Source organism: Pleurodeles waltl, chromosome 11 (assembly GCF_031143425.1).
Source record: "Pleurodeles waltl isolate 20211129_DDA chromosome 11, aPleWal1.hap1.20221129, whole genome shotgun sequence".
Classification (NCBI taxonomy): domain Eukaryota; kingdom Metazoa; phylum Chordata; class Amphibia; order Caudata; family Salamandridae; genus Pleurodeles; species Pleurodeles waltl.
In genome coordinates this window covers 794,605,450-794,617,778 of record NC_090450.1, presented here as the reverse complement: position 1 = coordinate 794,617,778, position 12,329 = coordinate 794,605,450, and positions in this window count along the sequence as shown.

Sequence of the window (12,329 nt, the reverse complement as noted above, 5' to 3'; positions counted from 1 at the left end):
ACTTTTTAAAGGTTTAAATGAGTCTCAATCCTAAAGAATCAGAGTTAAATCCTTCTAACACATGGTACCTGGGATGTGTAAAAAATAACAAAACAGAGGGGCTGAAGAGGAGGAGATGCATCGAAAAGTAAAGCGATGCATGGATTTTTCTGGTGCGGCAAAGGCGATGCGTCAATTCTTTCCATGCTGTAAGACAATGCGTCCATTTCCAGGAGCGCAGCTTTGGTTCCTCACTGCGATGCGTGTATATTTTGACACCCAGGGACGATGCATAGAAAGCCCAGAAGGCGTTGAGCAGAGGCAACAGATGCTGTGAGGATGTGGCAGGTGATGTGGTGATTTTTCAGCCACGAGTCACGTGCTGCATCAGATTTAGCAGGCGTTGCGTAGATTTTTCAACATGCTGCATTTTCTTCTCTTTGGTGAAGTCTTTGATAGCCCAGAGATCTCAGAACAATCGAATCCCTTGAATAGCACTTGTGGAGGAAGGCAGAGTCCTTCCAGCAGAGTCGGGGGTCAGCTGGCTTCAGGACAACAAGCAGGCCAGCAATCCTTCCAGCAAAGCTGTCCAGATCAGTCCTTTGAGTAGCCAGGCACTCCCTCTGACAGAGTCCATGTGTAGGTCCAGAAGTGTCTGATTTTGTGGGATCACATACCCAGTACATGCACCCAAAAATGCCTTTGAAGTGGATGAAACTTCAAAGAGTAATTTTGAAGTACACAAGATCCCCTTTCCACCCAGCCCTGTCTGCCAGGAGCCCTGTGGAGGGTTATCAGTAATTTGTGTGAAAGCAGGCCACTGGCCTTTTAGGTGTAAGAAAAAGTATTTGTACCCTTCCTACTCAGGGAAACCCACCTGTACGCAGATGAATGCAGATACAGCTGAGTTTCCTGCGTATAAGAGTGTCTGGGTGGAATGCACAAGGGGAGCTGTCAACCAGCACAGATCAGATGTGGATTGGAGACAGGCTGAGAGGCACAGATGGCAGCAAGTGCAGAGAAATGCCTACTTTCGAAGAGTGGCACTTCTGAAACAGAAATGTAGAATCCAACTTCACCAATAAGTAGGATTTCTCACTACCATTCCAACCATACACAATATGAAAAGTCTGCTCCTCTCAAATGAAAAATTACCACTTAAAAGCATATAAGAGAATCCCTAATGCTGGCCTATGAGAGGAGCAGGTTTCACAGTAGTGAAAAACAACTTTGGGAGATTTTCCACCACCAGGACATATAAGACTTATGAGTACATGTCCTGGCTTTTACTTACATAGCAAAAAGGGGAATTTAAGTCTTGACAAGTAGTTTTAAATGCCAAGTCTTAGTGGCAGTGAAACTGCGCACACAGGTCTCGCAATAGCAGACCTGAGACATGGTTAAGAGGCTACTTATGTGGGTGGCAAAATCAGTGCTGCAGGCCCACTAGTACCATTTAACTTACATGCCCTGGGCACATCTAGTGCACTTCACTATGGACATATAGGTAAATTAAATATGCCAATTGGGTATGAGCCAATGTCACTTTGTTAAGGGGAGAGAGCTCTTTAGCACTGGTCAGCAGTGGTAAAGTATGCAGAATCCTAAAATCAGGTAAAAGGAGATAAGAAAAATGGATGGAGGCAGGCAAATATTTGGGGGAAGACCACCCTAAGGCTGTCAGGTCTAACACCATCCTAATTAGATTGGACAGTGCGATGTCCTTTTCTTTTGTTCATCACCACCAGGGCAAGACACAGAAAAAAAAATAATGACCTTCCCCGCACTGAGGAGAAAAACTCCCTTGGTGTGGAGTTCATTAGTTATTTGTTTTTCCAAAAACAACTTAGTACTTTGGGAGTTTTTCAAAAACAAATGTTTGTTTAAGTTTGTTTAACATTATGTACCTCAGCAGGAATCAGTAGGATAGCAGTTCCTATCTACATACAGAGATCACCGCTGGGTCAGTGGTGATCTCTGAATTTGGTACATGTAGTGCATCACTGTGGTGGACCTAATGTCCTCAACCACCCAGATAGACTGTTCTCCAGTTGTCAGATTTTAAATTTGACCTACAGTCTCCCACTGCTGGGAAAGCTTCTTCAGGTCAGCCCTGAAGTCCCTATCTCCTCGGGACAGGGTTCAAGGACACCATATCTCTTTTCAGCTAGGTCTCTTTTAGGGTCTAGTTCTCATTAAACAGTGGAGAAGCCATTTTGCATTTTGTGTCCCTGAAGCAGGTAAACAGGAGGTCAGCCACTTTACCGCTGTATAGCAGTTCATGTCCCTAGGTCTCTGCATGATCCAGGAGTACTTAGGTCCTTGTATGATTCCTCTTCTTTCAGTAGGATTTAGTAGTCAGACGTCAGAATCCTTTTTCCAGAGGGTTTTTCTTTTTCAGGTGGACCCTTCCCAGGTCCAGAAATGTTTCAGAGGAAGTGGTGGTTGAGATGCGATGTTTAGCGAGTGGAGAAACTCCACCTAAATCCTAATTATTTTTGCCTAGTATCCCCTTTTGAAGATCTTCCTATTTACCTTACTCTAACATAGTCCAGTATCCCGTTTCATTATGGCAGGAACCCAGCAGCAGCTAGGACTGTTTGACTGTGGGCTATAAAATAGTCATGAGGCATTTACCAAAGAGCCCGAGAAGAATCTATGCTTTAGATTGGAAACCAGGGACCAGATGAACAAAGCATTTATTTTTAAGGTCACAAACATCCTGATTTGAAGAATTAGGCAATTTGCGCTAGCAAAATGCTTTTTTACGTACAAATACCAAACTGTGATTCTTCAGAATTCAGAATTACAATTTGGGTTTGTGATTCTGTATTTAGAAAGGTGTGTTTAAGGTATCCGTCGCCAGTACTGAACTGTGGTAGTATGTATTAATGTATTAATGTTTTCCAACCAAGTTTTGGTTGCAAAACATTAATATTTAAATACCTCCTCAAAACAGGAGGTGGTAACCCATTCACAGAAAGGAAAAGGCTTCCAATGGACCCATTCTGCTTTGTGAATATTGAAAAAATACTTTAAGAGTGGGCAGTGTTCCCATGGCCCGAAGCCTAAACTTTAAAAAGGAAAAAAGATAAATAAGTGTAGGTATCTTTTTTAACACATCTGCTTTTACTTTAAACATCTAAGCAGGCTACCACCTCTGTGATGGTTGTCATTCCTGATGGGTCACACATTGCGACCTATCGCATTAATACTCATGAGGTAGGTCAATTTGCAACCCACAAGGAATGACTCATTATAAAAAAGTTTTTACATTAAGAATTGCAATTACCAAGTAGCGATTCAAAAATAAATAAATAATCAGGTGCAAACATTTAGCCCCATATTGAAAGAGGTTACTACTACCAAGATGATTTGTATGAAATAAAACTCCAGGACCAGATTCTGTGGGACTGATCTTATATGTGAAATATAACAAACGGGTGCAGTTCATTCCCTGATTAACCCAGATAGTTCTACAGATTCCTTTCACAAAATGGTCAAAAGAAACCAGGAAATTGAAGCCCTACTGCCTTCAGAAAAAATTGCCTCTCAAATTTATGGAATGGTCCTCTTGAATAAACAAGGGTGATGGTATTAATGCACTTAAAGTCTGTTAACAACATTGAAGTGTTGTCTACAGCTTTTGTAATGACCAGTATTCTCTCAATTAGTATCTGACGGTACATGTAATCATTAACAAATATAGGTTTAAAAGAAATGAAAAAGTGTTCCTGATATTTGTTAATCTAAAAGCTGTGCTTGGTTTTGGGAGTCTCTTGCTTCTTTGGGGTTCTGCAATTTGTAAGGGGGTGGACTTATTGTTATATATATGTTGACGGTATAAGTAGAAACATATTGGGGAATGCTGAAATTCTGTAGTGGAACTCCGGCTCGGCTGAGTTCCACTAAGAATGTTAGTTTCCAAAGGGGATTTGACTGGTGTCGAGCGGTTGGCTAAGATGTCTCCAGAGATTTAACCTATTAAGTTAATAAATACAGATGTAACATAACTCTTCAAGCTGTATTCATTGAGGACAACCTGATCACTGTTGATCAGGGTGGGTCAAATCCCCTTTGAATACTAACATTCTTAGGGGAACTCAGCATCTCCCTCTCATAAACACAACTTACTTCAATTCTTATATCTTACCATGAATCTCATGAACATTCCTCAATAATTGAATACATTGGAACTAATGAATTCCTTTACACTAGACTACTGAATAAAATGTACACTAACGTATAGTCTTCTATGGAAACATTCACTTTAAATTATAGGCCCTCATTATGACATTGGCGGTAAATCCCACTTACTGCCACGCTGACTGCCGCCAACATACTGCTGCGGCGGCAGATATCCGTTCACCATATTATGACACACACACCAATCCTTCACTATTCAGCCACAGACACAAGACCGCCACACCAAAGGTCAGTGATAAACAGGCGGTATCAAAACACATCCCGTTACGCCAACAGAACAACACCCACCACATTATTACCCACAAATCACCATGGCGGACATTCAAAGGCGGTAAAACATTGGCGGTACATACCACCACGCCCAAAATACACACACACACATACAAAACACCACCACATTGGACAATTCAAACTACACACACCTGACACCCATACACACCACTATAAAACACACCCGCATTACCCACAACCCCTTACGAATACAAATCATTGGCACAATACAGACACCACACCTACTGACAAGACCAGAGCCACACACCACCATCACCTATACACCACCCACACACCCCACATCACACACCCCAACACATCACCCTACACACCATCACACACACAACTCACACAACACCCATGGCACCACAAAGACACCCCAGATTCTCAGAGGAGGGGATAACGGTCATAGTGGAGGAAATCATCCGGGTAGAGCCACAGCTATTTGGAGCACAGGTGCAGCAGATGTCCATTGCAAGGAAGATGGAGCTGTGGTGGAGGATCGTGGGTAGAGTCAAGGCCGTGGGACAGCACCCTAGAACAAGGGACGACATCAGGAAGAGGTGGAACGACGGGGGAAGGTGCGTTCCATTGCAGCAAGACACCAACTCGCTGTACAGAGGACTGGCAGTAGACCCCCACCTCCTCCCCCACAACTAACAACATGGGAGGAGCAAGTCTTGGCAATCATGCATCCTGAGGGCCTGGCCGGAGTAGCAGGTGGACTGGACTCTGGTAAGTCAACTCTCTATTACTATCACCCCCCCACCTGCATGCAATCACAAACCCCCACCCACACCCTCACTCCCATCACTCCACCACCTCCTACACCCCCACCATCACATCTCACTTATCCCAACGCCAAGCCCTGCATGCACACGAATGCATGGACACCACTCACAGACCTGCATGGACACCAATCACTAAAGCATGCACACTAGAGAGTATCAGCTCACCCACCATATACCAACTTACACACAAGTGAAAGCTGCCAGGGCAAATCCAACCAAAGAGGGCAAGCCATGGATGCACAATATGTCAGACACAGAAACAATAACACAGCATTTACATCCCCACAGATACCCCAGTCAACGTCAGCAGAGAGGAGGAGCCAGCAATATCCTGTTCCCCCACAGAAGAGGCCCACAGTGATGACAGCAACTCTGTTCACCTGGATCTGGATGACCATCCTGGTCCATCAGGGACCTCTGGACAGCCAGTTACCCAAGCACAGTCACACACCACCACAGAGCCTCCCCCATCAGGAAACACCACCACAGCACCCACCCAGCGTACTTATACCTCTGTCCCCCAGGACACGTCAATCAACAGTGTCCACCACTATAGGGCCCCCAGGGCACACCTCCTACCCAAGACAATCATGGACCTGGGATCAGTGGCAGTGGGCACACGGTTTAGGGGACAGAGGCACAGGACAAAAGAGAAACTGGAAGGAGTGCTGTGCACCAGGGGGAGGACAGGCCCAGGGAATCAAGTCTCCAGGAGGCACTCACTGAGATCCTGGGAGCATATAAACATTCCCAGGATACGCTTGGCAAGATCCTGGCCAACGTGCAGGAGAACAGGCGGCTGCAGAAGAGACAGTACCAGGGGATCAGGGAGGACTTGCACCCCGGTCTCTATTGCAGGGGTGCTGGCAGACATGGCCAACATCATGAGGGAAGCACTCTTACAACAGCGGGCCTGCCACTAGCTAGACATCTGAACTGCCTTCCACCTCCGCTGCAGCTAGTGGACAGGAGGCACCGCTACAGGACCAACAGGCCACCAGCATCCCACCCCCGCAGAAGGAGAACCACCCCGCAAACGTTCCCTGTGATCCAGACAGAAGCCAGAGACTATTGCTAAGGCCCCCGCCAGGAAATGAGACTCTCTTGATTGTCACCCTTGTTTCCCACCCTGTCCACCTTGAACTGCCATTGCTCCTCTTCCTATGTCCCCTTGGACAATGCACCTGTGCTACCAATAGACTGGAACAATACCTTGGACTTTCCTCCATCATCACCCCAGCCCATTGCACTTGCCCCTCTACTTCTTAGCACTTAAATAAACACCCTTTGAAAAAATACAAGTACGGAGTATGTCAAACTTATTTTAGTATGCATTCGTTTAACCAGGTTTAAACATTGCAATTCAACTGTCAAGTAATGTTCAAATAGGAAAGACCTGTAGTTGGCTACAGTGATCACACCAGGAGCGATAGTGGGGCACCTACATCTGCTAAATGAGTTGCCAAAGGGTACAGTGAGTGGGCATAGACGTGGGAAATAACAGCATACCAGTGACAAAGATAAACCATAAAATGGCAATTAAATATGAAGTAACACTGTCTTACCTGTGTGTCATTGGAAGTATTGTCGAATCACTGCAGTTCTGTTGTCCTCATCCTCATCCTCTGCCTCCTTGTCTTCACTGTCCACAGGGTCCACTGCTGCCACACTGCCATCTCCAGCCTCCTCCTCCTGCATAAAAGGCACGTGGCGTCTCAGGGCCAGGTTGTGAAACATGCAGCATGCCACGATTATCTGGCAGACCTTCCTGGGTGAATAGCACAGGGATCCACCTGCTAGATGGAGGCACCAAAACCTGGCCTTTAGGAGGATAAAGGTACGTTTGATAATCCTTCTTGTTCGCTGATGTGCCTCATTATAAAGTTGTTCTGCCCTTGTGCTGGGATTCCTCACAGGGGTCAGTAGCCATGATGGGTTTGGGTAACCAGAGTCACCTGCAAGTAACGAGGGACAACATTTAGCCGCACACTATCCTATATGGCCAACACCATACCCATACCCTAACATATACTGGGTGGGGGCCAGGGCTCATCTATTAGCCACACCCTGTGCCTGCCTCTGTAGTTGGCCATCACATTTGGGATGCTGCTATTCCTCGAGATAAAGGCATCATGCACCGACCCAGAATACTTAGCATTGACATGGGAGATGTACTAGTCCGCCAAGCACACCATCTGGACATTCATTGAGTGAAAACTCTTTCGATTTCTGAACACCTGTTCATTTTGCCAGGGGGGTGGGGGTGTGGGGGGACAAATGCAATATGTGTACCATCAATTGTCCCAATGATGTTGGAGCAATTGATGCCATCCTCTTTTTTAGAGGAACTGGCAAGATACAGAAAAGGCGTACGGCAGAATTACAACGGATCAGGCTCAAACCTAAAACAGCCAGGAGGGGAGGGAAGAAACATGGGTTCAGACAGAAAGGAAGGTGTGACAACACGTTCAATTACAAAGAATCAGAGAACATGAGTGCAAGTTCCGTACCATGTCACAACACTACCGATCAGGATATTGTTCAAGTTATCAATTTGTCCACGTATGTTCTTTCCCAAGACCAAATAAATGTATTGAGTAAAGGCCTGGGTTTCTGTCCTGTTTCTAGACCTGACTACAACGATATACATATTGATTTAGTCAAATACATACGTCGCGTCAAACTCAAGAAATTCTTCATGGACAAACCAGTTTTCAATAAGAACTCTGACACATCGTTACCCAGATGTAATAGATCAATTAGGGACATACAGGACATTCATACGATTATGTCTCTAGATACCATGACATCTTCCACTCCTAGCCTGGCCGAAATTTTTGAACACTTAGACATCCAGCCTAACCTGGACTTAGACAGTGGACTTAGACCAAAATCCACCTTTAAGCCTACATTACCTCCAGTCATCAACATCAATATCTCTTACAAAGCAGTAAGCGCATATTTGTTTACTATGGAGGACAGACACAAAACCAATGGTTTGAGATACAAAAACATTCTAACCCCGACAGAACTTAGAGCACTCAATAAACCATCTACCTGTACTGACATTGTAATAAGGGAGGCAGATAAGAGTGGCAATTTGGTAGTGATGGATAGGATGGATTACATGTCCGAAATCGATAGACAACTAGGAGACACATATGCATACATACGCCTTCCTGACAATCCCCTGACTAGGATTACGAATACATTAGGAAACAGACTGTCCTATTGGAAAAACTTATGTCTCATCTCAGATTATAAGTACAGATATATGCACAATACCACACCCTGAGCACCTTGTATTTACATACTACCCAAAGTGCACAAACCAGGGACTTTGCCTCCGGGTAGACCAATCATCCCAAGCACAGGATCACCCACAAAACACATTTCTGAATATATTGACTCTTTCCTACAAACATTGGTACGCAACCTACCCTCTTTCATCCAGGATACAAGAGATTTGCTATGCCAATTAGAGGACATTGATTGGACTGATGACTGTTGCTTTGTAAGCTTGAATGCAAACTCTTTGTACACATCCATCCCACTGGAACAGGGTTTAGAGGCTTTGTCAATGGCACTCTCAAGCAGAGATGCAACACTTTATGAACACACCAACATGTTACTAGATCTCACACGACTAGTGCTAAAGAACAATGTGTTTCTACATGACGGCCACTGGTATAAACAATCACAAGGAGTGACAATGGGAGAAAAATTCTCACCCTCATATGTGAATCTGTACATGGGTCAGTTTGAAAAACAACATCTTTGGACTGACTGCCCCGCGACCATCACACAACATATCCTTTTCTCGGGGAGTTACATAGATGACATACCATTTGGACTGGAAACAGACAGGACCTAGGAACCCTTATAGACCACTTAAATACTAACAACTATAATCTGGTCTTTACACACAAGGTAGATTGTGATCACATAGTTCCCCGAGCTTCTCTTATGTTACCAACAATAAGACCCCTTCAAGAATTTTTAGAAAACCTACTTCATGTAATTCTATCCTACATGCACTTAGCGCACACCCTTGCACTCAGATCAAGTCCATCCCATATGGTGAAATGATCAGAACCAGACGCAACTGTAGTGACAATGAGATTTTTTCACAAGAAATGGAATGGCTGGCGCAGCGCTTCCGTAATAGAGGGTACTCGGAAGAAACAGTTTCCATGGCGAGTAAACGTATAGCTTCCAAGCAACACAGTACCCTACTTACTAGGGAATACAAAAAGTCCAACTAAAACGAGAGGACGGAGATTTCCCTTATTACTAGATGCAGTCCTGACAGCAATTTATGGTTCCGCATACTGAAAAAACACTGGCATCTGCTACTCCTGGATGCGGGGCTTGGGTCAGTTATAGGTAAGACACCTTCAATCACTCACAGCAGGGGACGCACTCTAAGAAACATTCTATGTCCCAGCTACATAGCACCACTTACACCAGCTCACCCGCATATGTGGCTACCTACTAAACCTGCTGGTTTCTATAAATTTGGTTGTTTCATTTCGTGCCAATTTGCTCTCAATAGGACCTTGACCTTCTCACAGAACACAGAGGACACTTACTATGTTAGACAGTTTATCAACTGTTATACGAGATACAGTCTACTGTATTATTTGTGTCTGTGGACTAATTTATGTGTGGAGTACCATTCGCCCGCTGAAGGAACGCATCCAAGAACATGTTAGAGCAATCAGGAACTACAACTCTGGCTATTCTCTTGCTGTTCATTTCAATTCACAACATGATGAATTAAACATTCCAAGTATTAGATTCCATGGCATAACCCAAGTCACTACATCACCCAGGCTGGGTGACAGGACTAAGGAACTACGCAAATGTGAAGCTAAATGGATACTTAAACTACAGGCTGTGGGAAAAGGTTTAAATATCGACAGGAAACTTCATGTGTTTCTGACTTAGAAACTTTACGTTGTGGATTGGACTATGGCGGTCATTATGAACATGGCGGGAAAGACTGCCGACCGCCATGTCGGCTGTGAACAGAATCCCGCCGGTGACGGCGAATGGAAACCCATCATATAATGATTGAAAAACCCAACCCCGGCAAAATATCCAGGACCACCACTCCTGGCCAAGACCCTGTCGGCGGGAATCCCGGGCCAACCCGCCACCGCCAAGCACACCCACATCCCGCCCTCCAAATAATGATCCACAAATCACCTTGGCGGACAGTGGAAGCCGGACGACCATTGGCGGCTGCGACCGACACGGGCGGCAAGTGGACTCAACAGCAACAAGTGCACACATTGGCTAGGCCTATCACCCACACACCTGACACATCCAGAACCCCATAAAACACCCCCAGACACACCCCACAATCCCTTGCAACGAAACCAGGACCAGAAGATGGAGAGCACCAGAGCCAGACAGCGAACGCCAGCATACAGGACACGCATATCAACCCACACAGGAGCACTCATACCCCGTCCCCAGTCCTGACTCCATCCACCACCCTCACCATGTCCCCCCCAAAAATCCACGCTTCACCGAATGGGAGCTAAGGACCATGGTGGACGGGATCCTGAAGGTGGAGCCGCAAATTTTCGGGTCCGAGGTGCAGCACACACCCATCGCGTGGAAATTGGAGCTGTGGCAGACCATTGTCAACAGGGTGAATGCAGTAGGACACCATCCATGCACCAGGGATGACATCCGCAAGAGATGGAACGACCTACGGGGGAAGGTCCGTGGTATGGCATCCAGGCATCACATCGCAGTGCAGAAGACTGGGGAAGGACCGCCACCAACACCACCCGACTACACCGACTGGGAGGAGAAGGTACTCGCCATCCTGCACCCAGAGGGACTCACTGGACTCATTGGAGGAATGGACTTGGGTACCTCATCTACAATTATCCCATATACAACACATCTGCAATGCATGCACCACCCCACCCCACCCACACCCACACCCACCTAGACCCACCTCCCACCCAGCCATTACCCACCACATCCACCACCCTGCATTACCCACAACTCACTACCAGGCCCACATCACTCCCAGTGTGCACAGCCACCCACCCCTGCATGTACCCACAATGGAATAATACCCCCCCACCACAATTTAATCGGACCACTGCCACTAAATGCAATGTCCACCTCACAAAGGCACCCTGGAAGGCCACTGAAAGTCACACCAGCACAAAATTGCACAGTTCTGTACACCTCAAACCCTCAGGCATATGTAACAGACATGTTCATGTTCCCCAACACGTACCACCACCCATGCAACCCTAATGGAGAGGACAAGGAGTGCCACAGCACTCCAGGGAGACAGAGGCACATCACAAGACCTTGGTGAAGGACCCCTGGACACTGATGAGCAGGCAGGCCCCTCACACAGCCCTGGATGCTCACCATGCAGCAGCCCCACCCAGGAAACCACTGTCACCCCTAACACCCAGTCAAGACCAGCAGACCAGGGGAGGCATACCCACACCAGTGTACCCAGGGCACAGACAGGTGGAACACAGCTACAGAGGCCACAGTCTCCCACTTCCAACATGCAGGAAGGTGAGGGCCACAGTACAAGTGGCACGTCAAGACCTGCGCAGGGGACACAGGCACAGGGGGCTAGGGCAAGTTCAAGTGCCCCAGTGGGTCAGGGGGTAGGGCACCGGATGGATGCAGCAGCCCAGGATGTCATTGCAGAGGTATTGGGGGCCTACCAACATACCCAAGACAGGTTGGCACAGATTATGTCCACCCTGGAGCACAGTCAGAGGATGCAGCAGCAACAACACCAACAGGCCAGGGAGCAGTGGAAAGAGCACAATGCCACAATGGCCACCATTGCTGGAGCACTGCTGCAGTTGGTCAACAAACAGTCAGACACCCACACCGGACAAGAGGCCCCACAACAGCCCTGGACAACCAGCAACAGATGACCCAAGCAGCAGAAACAGCACAGGAAATACCCTCCCAGGAATCACAAGGGCCAACCATGCCACCCCAAGAAGCTCCACAGCAGACGCCCAAACGTAGTCTCGGACCAAGATATGGCACTGGAAACCCAGCTAAGAACAACCCCCA